The following is an 18,939-nucleotide window of genomic DNA, read 5'->3' as shown; positions in this document are numbered from 1 at the left end:
CTGTCGCCACCCTGCGCAGTCGGGGAGCTGTTGGGAGCCCTGGCCACAACCGTCGGCCAGACAGGAGGTTTCCTTTGTCCCTGACCTCACTTTCCAGCAAAATTCAGACTGTGTTATAACTGTGCTCTGAACCTAAAAAGGAGCAGGTTAGTCAGGAGTCACAGGAAATTTACTCTCTGGGAAACAATCTTGCCAACGCCATGAAGAAATCCTGATGAATTTCAAAGGGAAGTTCTGACTAGAGGGGCCTCGAGGGAATGAGGAAGAAGGGTCAGACTCATTTCTGATACAGAACCATCAAGAAAGCAAGTTCGGGGCTGCCGGCTTCAGCTTCCGTACGTCCGCACGGCTGCATTTCCACCTGTTCCTGCCTACATCCTGCAGAGCTTCAGCGGGAAGTTCTCTGTGATGAGGTGCTCAGGGTGAAGCAGCACAACAATGTTAACCTCGAACTCCACTTTGAAGTTGGTGGTCTCCAGTGTCGGACAGGTGAAGAGCTGGGGGAAGACCATGTATATGGGGACAGAGAGGCCCCGACACACGTCCCCATTGGCTATCTGAATGTTCTGAATTTCTGTGGCATCGCGGGCGTACCCTTCTGCACAGCCACAGGTCTCCACGTGCACCAGCTGCAGCTCGATGCTTTTGATGGTGGCCTCCGAGCTCTCCACCACCAGCTCTCACATTAGTGGGTGTGTGATAACACAGCTGGTCGAGTTGAGATGTCCTCTGATGAGAAATTTGGGGAGCAAGGCTCTCTCTTTGACATTCTGTAAGGTTTCAGGTGTGACAGTGAAGTCCACGGGACTCGGAGTCAGTTTCCCCTTCTAAGGAGCAGAGTGAATGATGAATTCACAGGTCTTAGTCAAGTCCTTGGCCAGCAGGGACCGCCTCATGTCACAGCGCAGGGTATACTTAGTGAGGACCCGACGAGGTAACGTGTGATAAGCCAAGGCCTGGCACACAGCAGCTCTGGGTAAAATGGCAGCTGTTTTGTAGTAAGGATGAGAAAACACAGGCAGCAGGACTGCAAACCCCTGGACGGTATCTAGACTTCACAGGCCAACCTGGGAGATGTGGGTCAGCCCCCAACTCGCTCTCACTCGCTGGGTTCTCTGCATGGGCAGCACTGCACTGGGTGCCAGGGCAAGGGCAGAGCTGTGCCCCACATGGGGAAGAGAAGAGATGCTAGTGACAGTGCTCAGAGTCCTGGAGCTCAGGCCCCCAGGGCATCTCAAAATGAGCTCTTCATACCTTAACCTGAATGTTGACAAAGACGCTGTGATAAGTCTCATACAGAACTCTTACCCTTCACGTGCAGAGGAAATTCAAAAGGAATTTCTGTTTTGCCACTGGGAAATTTTCCTGGTGTCTCCATTTCGATGGTACTGTTGATAATCTGGATGGGTTTAACAGAATTATAGAATGCTTCAAACACACCCACACTCTTGGCGCTGAGTTGGAGGTTCACGGCTCCTTCCACTGTCAAGTAGACTCCCTGGTGCTGGACCGAATCCTTCCCAGATACGACCACCACCCCAGAGAGCATTTCCCTGGTGTGATAAACCTTGTTCGCTCTTTTAACCTTAATGTCCAGGGCGGTCCCCATCTCGAATACTCCATTTCGGGAAACACTTCCGGCCACGCATGACCCAAGGGAAAGGAGGGCACCCCGTAGATGCTATCTTGTTCACCACTTTTATCACACAGTTTGTTTTCCAGATTACTGAAGGGGAAGCTAAGGAAGAGATCTGGTCATCTGTTAATTACTTACTCTTCATTTCTACTTCTTTAATCTATGGAAATAACCAACAGGTTAGGCAAGATATTGTTTGATCAAAAGATTTAAAAAGTATGCTAGGGCCAGAAATGAGTAGAGCATGCGGGCGTCTGATTTAAAAGTGAGTTAAAATGTAGCTTTGCTAAATTAACAAGAAACGAGATTTTCTGCTGAGGACAGCTTCCTGAAAAGAATTGCTTACAACTGCACCGCCCCAGGCCCCTGTCAGACATCATTTCATTTCTATGGGATTAGGGACAAAGATCCACCTTCTGTAACTTCATGCTGAGAAAGGGCATTGAGGTCTTATAGTGAACATTATCGACATGGGTTTGAAGCATCTTTCTGCTGACAGCTTTAGTTGCTCATTTACATATAAGGGCAGAACAAGCTACAATTATTTTGATGCCCACAAATATGTAGATTATTATGAGCAATAGTGTTAATCCCATTCTCTTAAGGCCAGTTCTTGGAATTGTGCTAGCCATATATTCAGTACTGCTCAAGATGGCACAGCTTATGTCATGGTTGCAGTCTGGTCATCATGAAGTTAGCTTTTCCCATCTGGTGCCCATTATAGTACCCATAAAATACTCAGAAATGTGCATCAGATACTGAATCTGTGACTTTATTGTCTTAATCATTAACTGCTTGAACCTGCTATTTTGGGACGCCTGGGAGACTTCAGTTTTTCTACAAACAAGAGGCAGAGGACCTGGAGGAACATTTGTATTTGGTGAGGGGTGGTGGGGGTGGCAGAAAGTTCTATTCAGTTCCACCTCAACAGAGATCTGTGAGAAACCAGAGCAATCCAGAGAGTGAAAATGCTTTAAAGGGATAAAATGATGGCTATTCAAAGTTATATTGTTATAATTATTATTTCTATTAATAATAATGATAGTAGGGCTTAGGATCAATAAATTTGTGAGATAAAATTTCTTTTTACTCCTCCTTTTCCTTTCTTTAATGATGCTCCTAGAAGCTTTGGGGAGATTAATGCATTTAATTCCTGTTGAGGAAGCCCAAAGGGCTAGACATCCTGTCCCTTCCCACTGGCATGTTTCCAGTGACACTTACTAGTCTTTTCTTTTCCCATTGCACTTCTTCATAGCCCACCAATCTTGAGTTCCATTCTGAGAAGTTCTTCTCTCTCATTATTGGCAAAGCCTATTCAACCTAAACGAAGTACGTTTCCTTCCTAAATAGCCCATGTGTGAAAAGAATGGGTCTGGAATACTGCAGAGAAACAAACATGCTGCCGTCACACCTATCCATATTCTAACTGTCACACGAGATGAAGGAAGAGGTCCACCACCTCTGTGGAGTCCCAACCACTAGAGTGTTTTCATACATACCTGAAACCTTACCTTGCTTATCCTCTCTGAGGATCCACTTTGTGTTGGACACTTTTTTAAACACTTCATAGGATCATCTTTGATTTTCAAACACACACACTCAAGTGAAGAGATGAGATGAACGAGGCTAGAGAAGGTTAAGTCTCTTGGCCAGCTTCAAAACCATAGAGGAACAGGGAATCAGCCCCAGGTGAGCCTGATTCCAAAGCACAAACTTGTGTTTTTTTCCCACATTACCATGAATTTTCAGGTTCTTCATTGTACTCTCCAGTAGATTCTAGGCAGCAGGAAGAAATGAGTTTACCTGATTTGTAACTTCAGTGCCTGGCACAGTGCTGGAATTAGTATCGGTTAATAATTAACATGCATTGCCCATTTCAGATATATTTATCATTTTGTCATCCTTTCTAAGATCTTGAGGGCAATATCTTGCCTTATACTCCTCTCAGCAGCCAGACTGCTCCAATATATTACAGATATGTTGTTTATTTCTCCTCACCTTGTCACCTGATGAGTGACAGGCAAAATTATGAGTTCAGTGACTGTATGTAGAAAAGATTATTTCGCCAGAGATTAAACACCTAACCCCAGTCAGCCAATGAACGTCTGACAATGGATGGCTCCATATCATACTATTCTGAAAAAAGAGTGAAGTGGGTGTCCCAATGAATGTTGTTCTTTGCATACAAAGGATGGTACCTCACACTGAGGACTTCCCTTCAATTTGTTCTAAATAATTTCCTTCACACGTCAAACAAGGCAACCTGTTCTTTTATGTTTCTTGTTGAAAGCCAGTTTATCCACACAGTGAGGAAAGAAGAGGAAGTCGGGAGTTTCTGGATGGTGTTTACATTTTCTCCTGACATATTTTGTTCCGAAATATTTGTTCTTCCAAGAATCTGACATAGTATCTTGTTAGTACCCTCAGGCTGTCCACATTTTAACCTTATCCTAGCCTTAAACGTTAGCTTCACTCAATTATGTATGCAGTTAAAGTGTTTGTTTAGAGAGCTTTCCATCACAAGCACAAAATAATAATCAGGTATCATTTTGTCAGTCTATGTTGCCAGCAAAACTCTTCTTGATATTTTCCCAAATTTGCCTCACATTAACTCACCTTGTTTCTATTTCTTGACTCCTTGTCCCCTTCCTTCCTGAAGTATTGAGAACACGAATCTCCCTGTCAAGTTAATTCCTCACTCTTTTGCCAAACATTCTTTATTTCATTTATTTATTGGGCTCATTCATATCCCCAGAGTTTACAATAATCCAGAGATTCACTGAATTCCAGTTTAGTATTTTCTTTGCCACTAAATTAATCTCTTTATTACTGTTCAAGCTTTAGCAGTATGCTTTAGTGCCAGAAAATACAACATTTATCTCACAGCTGAAGTGCAAATAGGATATTCCTCCAAATATCTTGCTCTTTATCCAGGAGCTATAAAAGACCAAAAAAAAAAAATTCTTTGTAACTTAATGTCAGCATCCTAGCTCCAGCTGTGCTGTGTACAATTACAATAACAACCATCATATGTACAACTTAAGCTTGGTCAAATATTTACTAAATGCACACAATGTTGTAGTAATACCTCAATTCTCTTTGTGTTAATTTTCAAGAGTATTAAATCATTTGAGTTAAAATATGAAAAGTCATTTTACATTTGTCAACACTAACATTAAGGAAACCTCACTCACTGGAAATTACTCAAATACATGGAAAATAGAAGTCAGATCACACAAACTCCAAGATGAGTCAGTCAAAAACCAAGATCAGAACCCAACACAACAGAGCTGGTAGCCTCTGTGTCCCTCCTGGGTGCCTTGGACTCTTTGCTCTAAGGCAGTTCAGTCAGCCCAGTGTCCTATTCCACAAGAAAAGAGCATCCCTGCCCCCAATGCCCAGCAAGGCACCTTCATATCTGTGTCTGACAGCGACATACTCTGAGGTAAGTTTTGGTCAAGAGCTAGACCACTGCATCCTCATAACAGAAACATAATATTTCACCCCTGGGTCAGATTCTCCCAGCTGGGCTTTTGATCAAGAAGCATGTTCAAACAGTTGCTAAGCATCTTATATATAAAACATGCATAAAATTTTTTGAAAATTATAAGGATGTAGGGTAAAACTTTAAAAAATTTGAAAGCTGTGAAGAAAATAAAAAACAAGCAATTGTTTTTATTTTTATATGTCTTCTAGATATAAAGCCAGTTGATTAGTTTAGAAATTTAGGATTGATTTAAAATACTTATAAAATTCTCAATTTTGGTACAGTGAATTACACAAATGCTCCCCAGATAGCTATAGGAAACTGAAGTTATTTTTCAAAGGTAATAGAGAATATTGAGTCTTAGATATATATAATAAAAAAAGAAGACTAAATATTCTTTGGGTGACTTTTATAATTTTATATTTTATTTCTAAGCTTTTATGTCTCCACAAACAACATTCTGTTGGGTCCTACAAAAGGCAATTTAACTAGACATAAAACAATTTCAGCAAAAAAGTCTTCCTTTGTACTCATTATCTAGTTAACTTTCATATTTCAGGAGGGGTTTGGGAAAACTGGTACTGATTCATACAGCAAATAAGTGAAGAATAGAGAAAAAATTCTTGACCCATAGTATTGGGTTCTGCTACCAATTGTACAACCTATTAACAGTGTGATGTAAGGAAAACACCTCAAGTTCTTTGAGTGGCAACTTTTTATCTGAAAAGGAGAATAGAGATAGTCATACAGAGTGCAGTAAGTCAAAAAGAGAAAAACAAATATCGTATATTAATGCATATATGTGGAATCTAGAAAAATGGTACAGATGAACCAGTTTGCAAAGCAAAAACAAAGACACAGATGTAGAGAACAAATGTATGGACACTAAGGAGGGAAAGTGGAGGGGGTGGGGTGGTGGTGGTGGGATGAATTGGGAGATTAGGATTGACATATATACACTAATATGTATAAAATAGATAACTAATAAGAACCTGCTGTATAAAAAACAAATGAATAAAATTCAAAAAAAGGAGAATAGCAGTATTTTTCTTATCCACCTTATAAGGTTTCTATGAGACTCAAGACAACGATCCCCAGCCTTTTTGGGACCAGGGACCAGTTTAATGAAAGACAATTTTTCCATGGATGGGGGTGGGGGGAATGGTTCAGGTGGTAATGTGAGTGATGGGGATTGGCAGATGAAGCTTTGCTCACCTGCCCGCCACTCACCTCCTGCTGTGCAGCCCGGTTCCTCACGGGCTACAGCCTGGGGTTTGGGGACCTCTGAAATAAGATGCCTTGGAAGAACTTCCTAGTAAATAATAGAACCTATTATTTAAATTATTCATATTCAGTACCTCCACTATAATGCTGCTTCTTTATTCATCCTCTCCATAGTAGTCAGTGAAGATAAATTCTGTTGAATGCAACAAGTTTTGAGCACCTTGGTCTGTCAATATTTGCTCACATGTTTTCATTCTAGGTCTAAGTTGTGGAGAGAGCTTTTTTTTTTTTTTTTTTTTTGTGGTACACGGGCTTCTCACTGTTGTGGCCTCTCCCGTTGCGGAGCACAGGCTCCGGATGCGCAGGCTCAGCGGCCATGGCTCACGAGCCTAGCTGCTCCGTGGCATGTGGGGTCCTCCCAGACCAGGGCATGAACCCGTGTCCCCTGCATCGGCAGGTGGACTCTCAACCACTGCACCACCAGGGAAGCCCTGGAGAGAGCTTTTAATCACAGTTCCCAATAGCCAGAGGGCTATAGCACTAGCAGAGTTCCAGCAGAGCAAAAGATAATTCAATCATTGTATTAAACATGCAACATATGGCATCTGCAAATAAGGACAGTTTCATATCTTCTTTTCCAGTCTTCACACCTTTTTTTTTCTTTCCTTATCACACTGGCTAGAACTGTCAGTAAAATGTTAATAGAAGAAATCTTTATCTCCTGATATCTCACTAGTCTTTGTTTTTTCATCATGTTTTTGAAGATTGCAGAACTAAACACCTGCAATTTGGGTTTTCTGAGGTTTCTTCTTGATTAAATTTTTGTTATGCTTTTTGGCAGGAATACTCCAGAAGTGATATTGTGTTCTTTTCAGTACATCATATTATGCAGTCAGAGATGTTACTAGTGAGTTCAATTTCAATCACTTGCCTAAGACGTTGTCTGCCAGATTTTGTCACTGTAAAGTTACCTTTCCATTTGTTAATTAATAAATATATTAATGAATTTTGAACTATGGGAGAATCCTGTGAATCCTCAATGTTTAACCCACTATTTTACTCATTTATCAATGATTCTGGCCTCAATCAATTTTATGATGATGGTTGCCAAATAGTGATTTTCTACTTCTATCTTTTCTTCTATATTTAGTTATTGGTCTTCTTCAGTGAAGAAGAGCTTCATCATTTTATTTGTTTATTTTTTATAGCAGTGTGGACTTACAGAATCTTTTTTTTAATGATTTTTTTTTATTGGAGTAAAATTGCTTTGCAGTGTTGTGTTAGTTTCTGTTGTACAGTGAAGTGAATCAGCTATATGTATACCTATATCTCCTCCCTCTTGGACCTCCCTCCCACCCCCGCATCCCACCCATCTAGGTCATCACAGAGCACTGAGCTGAGCTCCCTGTGCTATACAGCATGTTCCCACTAGCTATCTATTTTACACATGGTAGTGTATTTATGTGAAAGCTAATCTCCCAATTTGTCCCACCCTCCCCTTCCCCCACCTTGTCCACATGTCCATTCTCTACATCTACATCTCTATTCCTCCCTTACAAATAGTTTCATCTGTACCATTTTTCCAGATTCCACATATATGCATTAATATACCATATTTGTTCTTCTCTTTCTGGTTTACTTCACTCTGTATGACAGACTCTAGGTCCATCCACATCTCTACAAATGACCCAATTTCATTATTTCATTTAATTGGTTATAGTTCACCATCATTATTAATTTTGAGCTTAAATTGTCCCAGATTTGACCAGTAGGAGCCCCTCAAGCTGGCTCTGTATCCATTTGATATGTCATCATTATTTGTTAAGCACTTCTTTACTTTCTTACACAGGAAGATGTTTCAGGTTTATCATACTTTCCTTCCCTGGTCATGGGGTCAGCCATTTTCCCAAAGCATCCTAGTTCCCTTCCGTAGAGAATGGGACTGGAAGCCATAATTTGCTGCTAGGTATTGTTATTGTTACTTATAGGTTTTTTACACTAATTTGTTTTTAATCTAGTCTGCAAGTCTTAATCTTTTGTTGGACTATTTATTCTATTTACATTAAATATAACTATTGACATCTCAATTTGTTCCATTTTAATAATAAATAAAATAATTTAGTGGTTATCCTAGGTATTACAACATGCACCATTCCCTGTTTAGTGTATTTAAAAGTGTATAAAATGTTAAAAGCTTACAAGATGTTAACTAAATATACTCTTCTCCCTCTCCTGTGTTAATGTTTTCATGAATTTTCCATTCATATATATTTCAAACCTCATAACATATTATTTTTAACAATAAATATTTATTAGAATTACCCACATATTTACCCTTTCCAATGTTCTTTATTTCTCTCTACAAGCATTTTCCTGTTTCAAAAACCCTGTTTAGTATTTCTTTTCATACCAATCTGCTAGTAATAGATGTCTCAGGTCTTATTTGTATAAACAAATTTTTATTTCACATTTATTTTTGAAGGGTTTTTGATGGGTTTAAAATTCTAAATTGAGAGTTATTTTCTTTCTGATGTCATTTCACTGTTTTTCTGAGGATGACTTCTGTCTTATTTTTACTACTTTGAAAGTAATCTATGTTAATCTCTGGCTGCTTTGAAATTTTTCTCTTTAGTTTTCTGCAGTTTTACTATTATATATCAAGTTTTATGGGTTGAATTGTATCCCCCAATAAAGATATGCTCAAGTCCTTATCTCTAATACCTCAGAACATGATTTCATTTGGGTACAGTCTTTACTTTACTTTACATCTCCTAAAATGAGATCTTTAGGGTCCTAATCCAATAGGACTGGTGTCCTTACATAAAGAGGAGATTTGAGCACAGAGACAGACACACAGAGGGTGGGTGATGTGAAGACACACAGGGAGAATTCCTTGTGAAGAAGGAGTGTTAGAAAAATGCATCTACCTGCCAAAGAGTAGCTGAAGCTACCAGAAGACTGGAGAGAGGTATGAAACAGATCCTTCCCTTCCAACACCTTAATTTCAGACATATGGCTCCCAGAACTGTAAGACAGTGTTTCCATTGTCTTAAGCCACCCAGTTTGTGGTACTGTGTTACAGCAGCCTTTGGAAGCTAATACACAAGGTATGGTTTTCTCTACATTTTTCTTGCCTATTATGCTGGTCAGAAATGTCAATGCACCATTAGCACAAAGCACTTATCCTACCTGAGGACTAGAGCACTTTGGAATGTAGGATTTGATGTCTTTAGCAAATTTGGGGAAATTTTTGGACATTATCTCTTCACATATTCCTTCTATCCTACTCTCTTTTCTCTCCTTCTGAAATAACAGTATATGTTAGACCTCTTCACCATAGTACATATGTCTCTTACAATACTTTCTGTATTTTATATTCTTTTTTTCTCTGTGTGCTTCAGTCTAGGTTTGTTCTAATATCTATTTCTTGTTCACTAATTCTCTAGTCTGTTTCCCTGTTAGTAAAACACATCAATTTATTAAATCCTTAAATCTAGTTATTGTACTTTTCAGTTCTAATTTCCATTTCATTCTGTTTTATAGATCCCAATTCTTTGATTACATTATCTATAGTTTTATCTTACATGTATTAATTATAATTATTTTAAAGACCATATCTGATCTTTCTAAATTGTGAATATCTATTTTCCATTTTTGCTTTTCATTCAGACTTGTTTCTTGGCTTACTTGGTAACTTTTGATTGAATACTGGGTATTTCTTGTAAAAAATTATAGTGACTCTATATGATGTTGTCTTTCTTCAAATAGATAGTGTTGGCTATAAGCTTGATCCAGTTGGGGGTTGTCTATTTCAGATTAACCTTTACTTCTTGGGTGTAACACTTTCAGATATCTCATCACAAAGCGTGGGGTGTTCATGAGGGTGGCTCTTCCTTGATTGACTCTGAATGCTAAACCTTGACACCCTAGTACCATGAGACTGTAAAATCTCTGCTAAATTTTTGACATCTTAGCAGCAGATTTTTGCATAATTTTTGAGAGTGTTGCCCCTTACCAGCACTATTTTGGAGACAACAAATGTCTTGGAAAATTTTCCAGAAAAGATTCAGTTTCATCTGTTATTTCCTTTTCTATAAGATCTTTCCCTTCAACTAATGGCTGTCTTGATTGCTCTGAACTCTGTTTGTCTCCCTAACCCTGTGAGGCTGCCAAAAGTGCTAGACTGCCATTTTCTGTTTGGCTTTGGTGCCATAATCTGTGAATCAGCAAAGGCCCTAAGGAGTAAAATGTAGCCATAAATACAAAACTCACTTCAATGAAATTCATTTCTCTTCAAGATCTTAGACCTTAATGCCTGGTTGCCTTAGATGCTTTCTAATGTTTTCAAAGAACTGCTTTTCTTCTCCCAACCCCCAAATCTAACTCATAAATTTCTTGGTGGAAGTTTTTTTTTGGTACCAGCTATACCATCATAGGCGGAAGTAGAAGTGTTTCCTACTTTTTGAATCCTATAACAAAGGAAATGATAATTTTTGCCTTGCTGCCCTAAGGAATATTTGAAGTTAATTTAACCTGGAGAAATGGAAAGTAATAGGAAAGGAAAATTATTAATTATTTTAGTAACTTACTCACCAAATCTTCACTGAGTACACAGTTTGTGTGAGGCATTGGAAAGAAAGAAAGAAAGAAAGAAAGAAAGAAAGAAAGAAAGAAAGAAAGAAAGAAAGAAGGAAGGAAGGAAGGAAAGAAGGAAAGAAAGAAAGAGAGAAAGAAAAGGGGAGCGAGGAAGGGAAGGAGGGAAGTGGGAAGGAACTCCTTATTCACATGGAGCTTTTATTCTAATGAATTTAAATGGATTGATATGTAAGTAAAAATTTGTCAGCTAATGATAACTGCCTTTGTAAGCAGATAGTTTAGGGGGGTCCCCAGAGAAAGAGAACAAGGAATGGCTTTCTTGACATAAGAGAACCCATTTTAGCCTAAACCATTTTGTGATCTAAGCCTGGCCACAATGCTTGCCCTTGAACAGGTCTCACTAATTAATGATTTAAAGGAGGGGATGCAGAAACAAGGGAGGAGCAGTCAAGAAACAATAGTGCAGCTTTGGGGCAGGGTCCTGGTTCCTCAAGGAAAATACATAATAATATATCTTTGAGTTCTTCAGGAACTAAGGCCCACACCCAAGTGGAGGATGGAATTATGATGTTGATCCTTCTGGATTCAGTCAACTACAGCTTGGACTCTGTTGACTTTTGCCCCAATTCTATGCTGAAATCCCCTCTGTTCAAGTCCTCTCATGAATGTGCAAATACCCTTAGCTTAAAGCTTCCCCAGTTTTGTTGTTCAGGAAGACACTGCTTTGGGAAAGATCCCAGTGTTCTCCTTACTTGCTACAAGTAAAAATAAATCCTTCCTTCTCCCACGCTTTGGCTTGGTTGTGTCTATTGGCTCAACACCCACCAAGAGGTGAACCCAGTTTTGGGGTAACACCTTGCAGAGATTAAAATAAGATAAAAAATGACTACTTTTTTTTAAATGTTTAGGAAAGTTTTAAAAAATATTTTTTTTATTTATTCATTTATTTATTTATTTTAATCTCAGAGCTCTTTATAGTCCTGAAAATATTGGAAACAATATAAGTGGTCAGCAAGAGATAAATGGTAATATAAAATCAAGCTTATTTATAATATGGAAAATTATACAGTCAATAAAATATTTACAAAATTTTATGGCAGAGAATATACTGGCATTACAATTTTGAGTGAAAAAGTCACAAGAGAAATTTTTATATACACCATGTTTCAACTGTGAAAAATATTCAGAGACAAAAAGTTGAAAGAAATATTAATGCTGACTTCTTGTGTAAAGAGAAATTTTTTTCTACTTGGTCTTTGAAATTTAATTTTTTTATTGAATGAAAGATTCTTGTAAATTCTATAGTGCTTTACAATTTTCAAAAGTTTCACACAGGTGATTTCATATAATCCCATGATAACACTTTTTCCCCCCTACCCATATATTGCCCCCTGTTTCCTTCTCCCCACTGGTAACTACTAGTTTTTTTTCTATATCTGAGAGTCTGCTTCTTTTTGTTTGTTTGTTTTATTCACTAGTTTGTGTATTTCTTATATTCCACATATAAGTGTTATACAGTATTTGTCTTTCTCTGTCTGACTTATTTCACTTATCATAGTGCCATCCAAGTCCATCCACGTTGCTGCAAGAGGAAAAATTTTCATATTTTTAATGGCTGAGTAGTATTCCACTCTGTGTGTGTGTGTGTGTGTGTGTGTATCACATTTTCTTTACCCACTCATCTGTTGACGGACACTTAGGTTGCTTTCATACCTTGGCAATTGAAAATAATTCTCTATGAACATTGAAGTGCATATATCTTTTCAAATTAGTGTTTTGTTTTGTTTTCAGATATATACTCAGGAGTGGAATTGCTGGTCATATGGTAGTTCTATTTTTAGCTTTTTGAGAAATCTCTATACTGTTTTGCACAGTGGAGGCACTAATTTACAACCCCATCAAGAGTGTACAAGTGTTCCCTTTTCTCCACATCCTCACAAAATATTTTTGTGCTTTTATTCACATAGATCAATGGAATAGAATAGAGATCTCAGAATTAAATCTGCACACTTGGTCAATTAATCTATGACAAAGGAGGCAAGAACATAAAATGGAGAAAAATCTCTTCAATAAGTGACGCTGGGAAAACTGGACAGCTACATGTAAAAGAATGAAATTAGAACATTCTCTAACACCATATAGAAAAATAAACAAGGTGGATTGAAGACCTAAATGTAAGACCAGATACTATAAAACTCCTAGAGAAGAACATAGGCAGAACACGCCAACATAAATCGCTGCGATATATATTTTTTTGGATCTGTCTCCTAAAGCAAAGGAAATAAAAGCAAAAATAAACAAAAAGGAACTAATTAAACTTAAAAGCTTTGCACAGCAAAGTAAACCATCAACAAAATGAAAAGACATCCTGCTGAATGGGAGAAGATAATTTGTAAAGAGTATGACCCATAAGGAGTTACTATCCAACATATGTAAGTAGTTCATACACCTCAACATCAAAAAAAACAAACAACTCAATTAAGAACTGGGCAGAAGAGCTGAATAAACATTTTTCCAAAGAGGAAATGCAGATAGCCAACAGGCTGATGAAAAGATGCTCAATATTGCTAATCATCAGGGAAAATGCAAATCAAAACCACAATGAGATATCACTTCACAGAGGTCAGAATGTCTGTCATCAAAAAGAATGACTATTTTGGATTAAGGGATCAGGCAAAGGTTTTCTGAGGGGATGATACTGAAACTGAGATCTGAATGACAAGAAGATAGGGAATAATAATCCAAACCAAGGGAATAGCTAATGCAAAAGTAAGCCCCAGGACAGAAATGAATAAAGTAAACAGACATATTAATGTCAACAACTGTTCTATGAAACTTTTCTCTTTCTCTACTTTTTGATCTCCCCACCAGTCCCTCCTATTGGAAAACCTAATAGGAACCTGGATAGCAATGGAGATCGGGAAATGTGGTTTGCAGACTCTTAGCCCTAATAGTACATAGCAGAATACAGAAGGGTAAATTTTGACTGAGAAACGGCAGTTTAAAAACTAGCACAGTCCATCATTTTTGGTTACTCATACACTTCTACACATATTTAATCTTCTAAACAGTGACAATAACATCATGTTTACACCATACAGGATGCAACCATCCTTTATGCAAATCACGGTATTCTCACCATCTCAAAAAAAGGTTGACACAAAACTCTGAAATTTACTGTTCTTATCTTCAGGTGATGTTGATTCTATTTATAGTTAAATCACAATTCTAAGTTATTTTGCAACCTACAGACTAAATTTAAAAATTAACCACAATCAATTATTCCTATGTAAAATAGTGAGATGGGAGAAGGGAAAATATTTAATGTATTGTTGTCATGTAACATTGTTAAGGAGCAAGCGAGTAAGAGATTATGTTTAACTGTAACTAGTCATACAGACATACTTGATATTACAACTTCCATTAATCATTACTATTCCCTGTTTTTCTTAGCCTCAGCCAGTCCCACAATTGATGGGGATCCTTTATTTGGGGGCAAACCAAACTGTCATTCCTGAGTGATCTGAATCTATCTATATTTGGTTGTTGAGGTCTCCATTAACACTTGACATGAAAGTATTAAGAGATCCCTGAGTTTCAGATAGATTCTGTTCTGTCCTATTGTAGGGAAGCAATTATTTTTCCTCTTTGTAATCAGGATCAATCAAATTAACCAGTAAAATAAGCTTTGTTCTTTGTCTGTTTGTTCTGTGCCAAAAGTGTGTCAGCCCCAACTTCCAGTTCAATCAAATTATTGATTCCCTTGGTGAAAGCATCCCTCTGTTGAGAACCAAGGACTCTAAATTAGTAGATTCCAAAGTTATATGGCCAGTAAGTAAAAGTTGTACATCATACACTATCTGAACACACGTCCTCCACCAACTACGTGCTCAGGAGGGTCCAGAGGAGACATAGAGGAATGTATAAGAAAGGGGACACTGCCACTCTAAAAAAGTTATGTGATATTTGTCCTTTGAAGGCCAGGGATGATGATGAGATATGTTGCGATTGACACAGGCTCCCTAATTTCACTTGGAATTATGGTATCTCGAAAGACAGGTTCCACATGGCAGCTCTTAACCGACAGAGACAAAGTGGGCACAATTATCACAGTGAGCAACAGAAATAGAGTTGTACCTGGAATGTGGCACACAGAATTTCTGGAGGATCCTTGGAAGTGACTAATTGAACATGCTTTCCTTAGAAATAGATGGATGTCACACTAACAGTGGTTTATCTATATCTTACAGTGCTTAAAAACACTTCCTGAACTCCAAATGGGAAGATGCTATTTTTAAAATGGGGTAAGGAAACCTGGAGTGGAAAGAAATTAGCAAGGATGGTTGAATTTTGTTGTGTTTTTTTTTAATGAATTTATTTATTTATGGCTGCGTTGGGTCTTCGTTGCTGCACGCAGGCTTTCTCTAGTTGTGGCAAGTGGAGTCTACTCTTCATTGTGGTGCACAGTGAGGTGGCTCCTCTTGTTGTGGAGCATGGGCTCTAGGTGCATGGGCTTCAGTAGTTGTGGCACGCAGGCTCAGTAGTTGTGGTGCACGGGCTTAGTTGCTCTGAGGCATGTGGGATCTTCCTAGACCAGGGCTCAAACCCGTGCCTCCTGCATTGGCAGGCTGATTCTTAACCACTGCACCACCAGGGAAGTCCTAGGATGGCTAAGTTTTAACTGAAACTGCATTATTGAATCTGACATGATCATGGGCAAGACAACATTTGGGATCTCATCTTTTATCATTTTAAAATAAAATGACTTAAAATGATAAAAAATAGCTAGTATATATTGAACACCTACAATGTACTATACTGTTCTAACACTTAACATGTATTATCTCATCAATTCCTTTTATGAGATTGGTCATATTGTTAAACCCATCTTGCAGATAAGGCAACTGAAACACCAAGAGGTGAATAATCTATCCAAGTTTCAACAGCTAGTAAGTAGCAGTCCAGAGTTTTAAATCTATACTTTAATGCCACTAAATCATGGGTGAAGCCCCTTGAACCCTGGTTTCAGTGTAAATGGTTTTCTTTTCCATGTCTGCTGTATGATCTCACAATGGTCCAAGGTAATTCCCAGGAATGACAAATTTTAGGGAAACAGAAACCAGCTTCCTGCAATTTGGCTGAGTGTGTAACTTAACTGAGGTGGACTAAATTGGCTGTAAATTCTTTGACTAGGCATCAATGCCCCACAGCCTTCCGGGCACTAGAACAAAAATAGCTAAGTGCATAATGATCACAACAGGGACAATTGCCCTAACATATCCATGTGCCAGAACACAGGGGAGAGGAAGAGAAATAATTTCCTATCAACATCCGCAATCATTCTGGGAGATTACTTCATGATTGCCAAAGTAGAAACAGGGTGATGAGTAGGTGGGAAGGCTGGGAATAATAGGACATCACAAAACAGCTTGACATCATGAGTTTAGGCATGGGACACTTGTGCTCTAGTTCTGCCATGGACTCTAAACTGCTGTACAATTTTGAACTTGTAATCATCATGGAATATTAGAGCTAAAGGGACCATCATCAGGTTCAAACTGCTTATTTTAGAGATAAGAATATGAAAGCCCAAAGAAGTACAGCCAAACCAGTGCTCAACCATTCTGAATCCCCAGATTTTCCTACTGTTCACACTGCACCCTACTGTAGGCCCAGGCCCTCCATCATTATGGGCATCAATTTCCTCATCTAGAGAATGGAAATAACCTTAGATACTCTGCCTACCTACTATAGATTACTTTATAAGATCAAATGAGATAACATATGAGAAAGTGTTTTTGAAAGTATATACCATAGAAATGCCACTTGTTCTGGGATTTGGGGATGTAACATTTCCTTCTCATTGGATCACCATTTCGACAGTCTTCAGCAATAGTGCCCAAAAATGACTCCAGAAATAGACCTGGAATTTAAAGAGAGACACACATCATTTAAGGTCAATCAACAGATTAGAACTAAGAAGGATGGAAAGGAGTATGGGAAATTTTAAGTAGATGGCGGTGGGTGTACTTTTGTAAACCACAAAATATTCTCTGCAGGGACATATTTACTACTCTACTGCTTACATCATTTAAGCCCACACCAGAGAGAGCACTTATTAATGCAGCAATGGGGTGATCTACCAGCAGCATGGGAAGCAAGCAAAAGTGTCGTCAGTGGGCTTTGTCTGTTGGTTTGTCTTGTCTGCTCTTTAGCTTGGGCACAATTGTTCCTATAGGGCTTAGTCATCCCTGATGTCTTCAGTCAGCCAAGTTTTAAATAACAGTGTGTTTTGTCCAAGTGTTCTCATTTACTATATAGCCATTTTTCTCTCAGCTTTCATTCAACACTTATTATGAGCCAGAGACATCACACTGTGCTTTTTGTGTATTATCTAATTTAACCCTCTCCACAGCATGATAAAGTAGGTACTATTGTAATCCTCACTGAATAGGTTAAAAGCCTGAGGCTGGGGGAGGAGCCAGCATGTGGAGGAGCAAACATTAAAATCAAGACTAGAGCCTGAACTTTTAACACCCTGCCATATTGCTTTCCTGTGTTTTGTCAGATTGTTTCATTGTCTTAAGCTACAATTTCAACCCACCTTGAATGAATGAAACACTCAAGGAATGAATCACTCAAGTTATTTTCCAAGTGCACAATACTATTTTTACAAATATTTAATGAACCCTTGTGTTGAGAAATCAAGCTTACTCTGCATGGCTTTACCAGGAAAAAACAGGCTCAATGGCTGAAAAATATCAAGAGCCAGATTTTAGCTTAATGTGGGAAAGAATTTTGTATGCATTAGAGTGGTTCAGTGAGTGAAACTAGCTATTTTATGAGTATAGCAAGCAGAAGTTATTGTTCAAACAGAGATTGTGATGCCAAAAACATGGCCTCTGTGTACTAGTGCCAAATCGAATCCCGGAGACAGAGTTTTGGGTAAAGTAGAAAACAATAGCTTTATTGCTTTGCCAGGCAAATGGGGAAACAGCAGGCTCATGAACTCAAAAGCTGTGTCTCCAATCTGGGGGATTTGGTGAGGAGATTTACAGCAAGGTTCCAAGGGCAGGGCTGCTGATAAGGATCAGAGTGTGTCAGGGCCTGCATTTCTTTAATCTGGCCTCAGGTGGTATCCTGATGAGATTTTGTGGTTTTCAAGGTTATCAAACTGTGACCTTCTCTCTGTAATGAAGAATGCTTCATCAAGTAGTTAACATCCTCCATTTGTTGGGGGGTTTAGTTCTACAGAAGAGCTCAACAATATTGTTATGTGTATCCCTTGAGGTGGAGCCAAGACCCTGCCTCAAGGCTGCACTATTCTTTCTTGGCTGCTCCTTCCTTGTTTCTATATCACCTCCCTTCCCTGGTTAGCAACTGTTTGAACCTGCCCTTTGGAACTCAGGGAAGTTCATGGAGGCTGAAGCCTATTTCCTACAAACAAGAAACAGGGGACACAGAAAGGCTTCTGTGCTTTCTGAAGTCTTTTCTTGATTATTTTTGTTCTGAATGGTCACTGACTCTTCTGCAATTGGGTAGTTCTTATATAGTTTGTACCTTACAACTAGGACTGTATTAATTTTCAGAGAGGAGAGTATTGCCAGAGTTTAAGGCAAGAGTCTGGCTTGGTTTCAAGGGGGTTTTCTGTCCTGAAGCCCCTAACGTCATTGCTATTCTGAAATTTTAAAATTTGATGACCAACAAATCTGAGTAAAGGACAAGTGAGTACATCCTTTGACAAGCAAGGCCTTCCATGGTGACTCCACACTGTAACCTAACCAGTTTCCTAAAATAATAGTTTAGAAACAAAACTAACTATCATAACTTGAAGAAAGGATTTCCTTTCTTGGGCTTACTCTCTTTCTTTCTCTCATGCTAGCCCCTGTCTGAAATCTTTCCTTGATCTCAGTTATCAAGTTCAATTGTCCCATCCTCATGGCCCATCTCAAGTCTCATCTCCAGGCTGTCCCAGGCCTTGGCACTCTTCATGCCT

The 18,939-nt window shown here is 38.7% G+C and overlaps 1 pseudogene across 1 annotated transcript; it reads right to left on the bottom strand.

The window, feature by feature from the left end:
* Nucleotides 1-371: 371 nt before the first annotated feature.
* Nucleotides 372-1,609, bottom strand: LOC309971022 (vacuolar protein sorting-associated protein 26C-like; annotated as a pseudogene). Its single transcript has 2 exons — nt 1,261-1,609; nt 372-914 (listed from the first exon to the last, which is right to left on the bottom strand). The product of its transcript is annotated as a vacuolar protein sorting-associated protein 26C-like (transcript).
* Between the last annotated feature and the right edge of the window lie 17,330 nt (nt 1,610-18,939).

The sequence above is a fragment of the Leucopleurus acutus genome (genome assembly GCF_964270905.1).
Source record: "Leucopleurus acutus genome assembly, chromosome: 13".
Classification (NCBI taxonomy): Eukaryota; Metazoa; Chordata; class Mammalia; order Artiodactyla; family Delphinidae; genus Leucopleurus; species Leucopleurus acutus.
The sequence above is the reverse complement of the archived record's forward strand: the minus strand, read 5'-3'. Positions and strand labels throughout refer to the sequence as shown.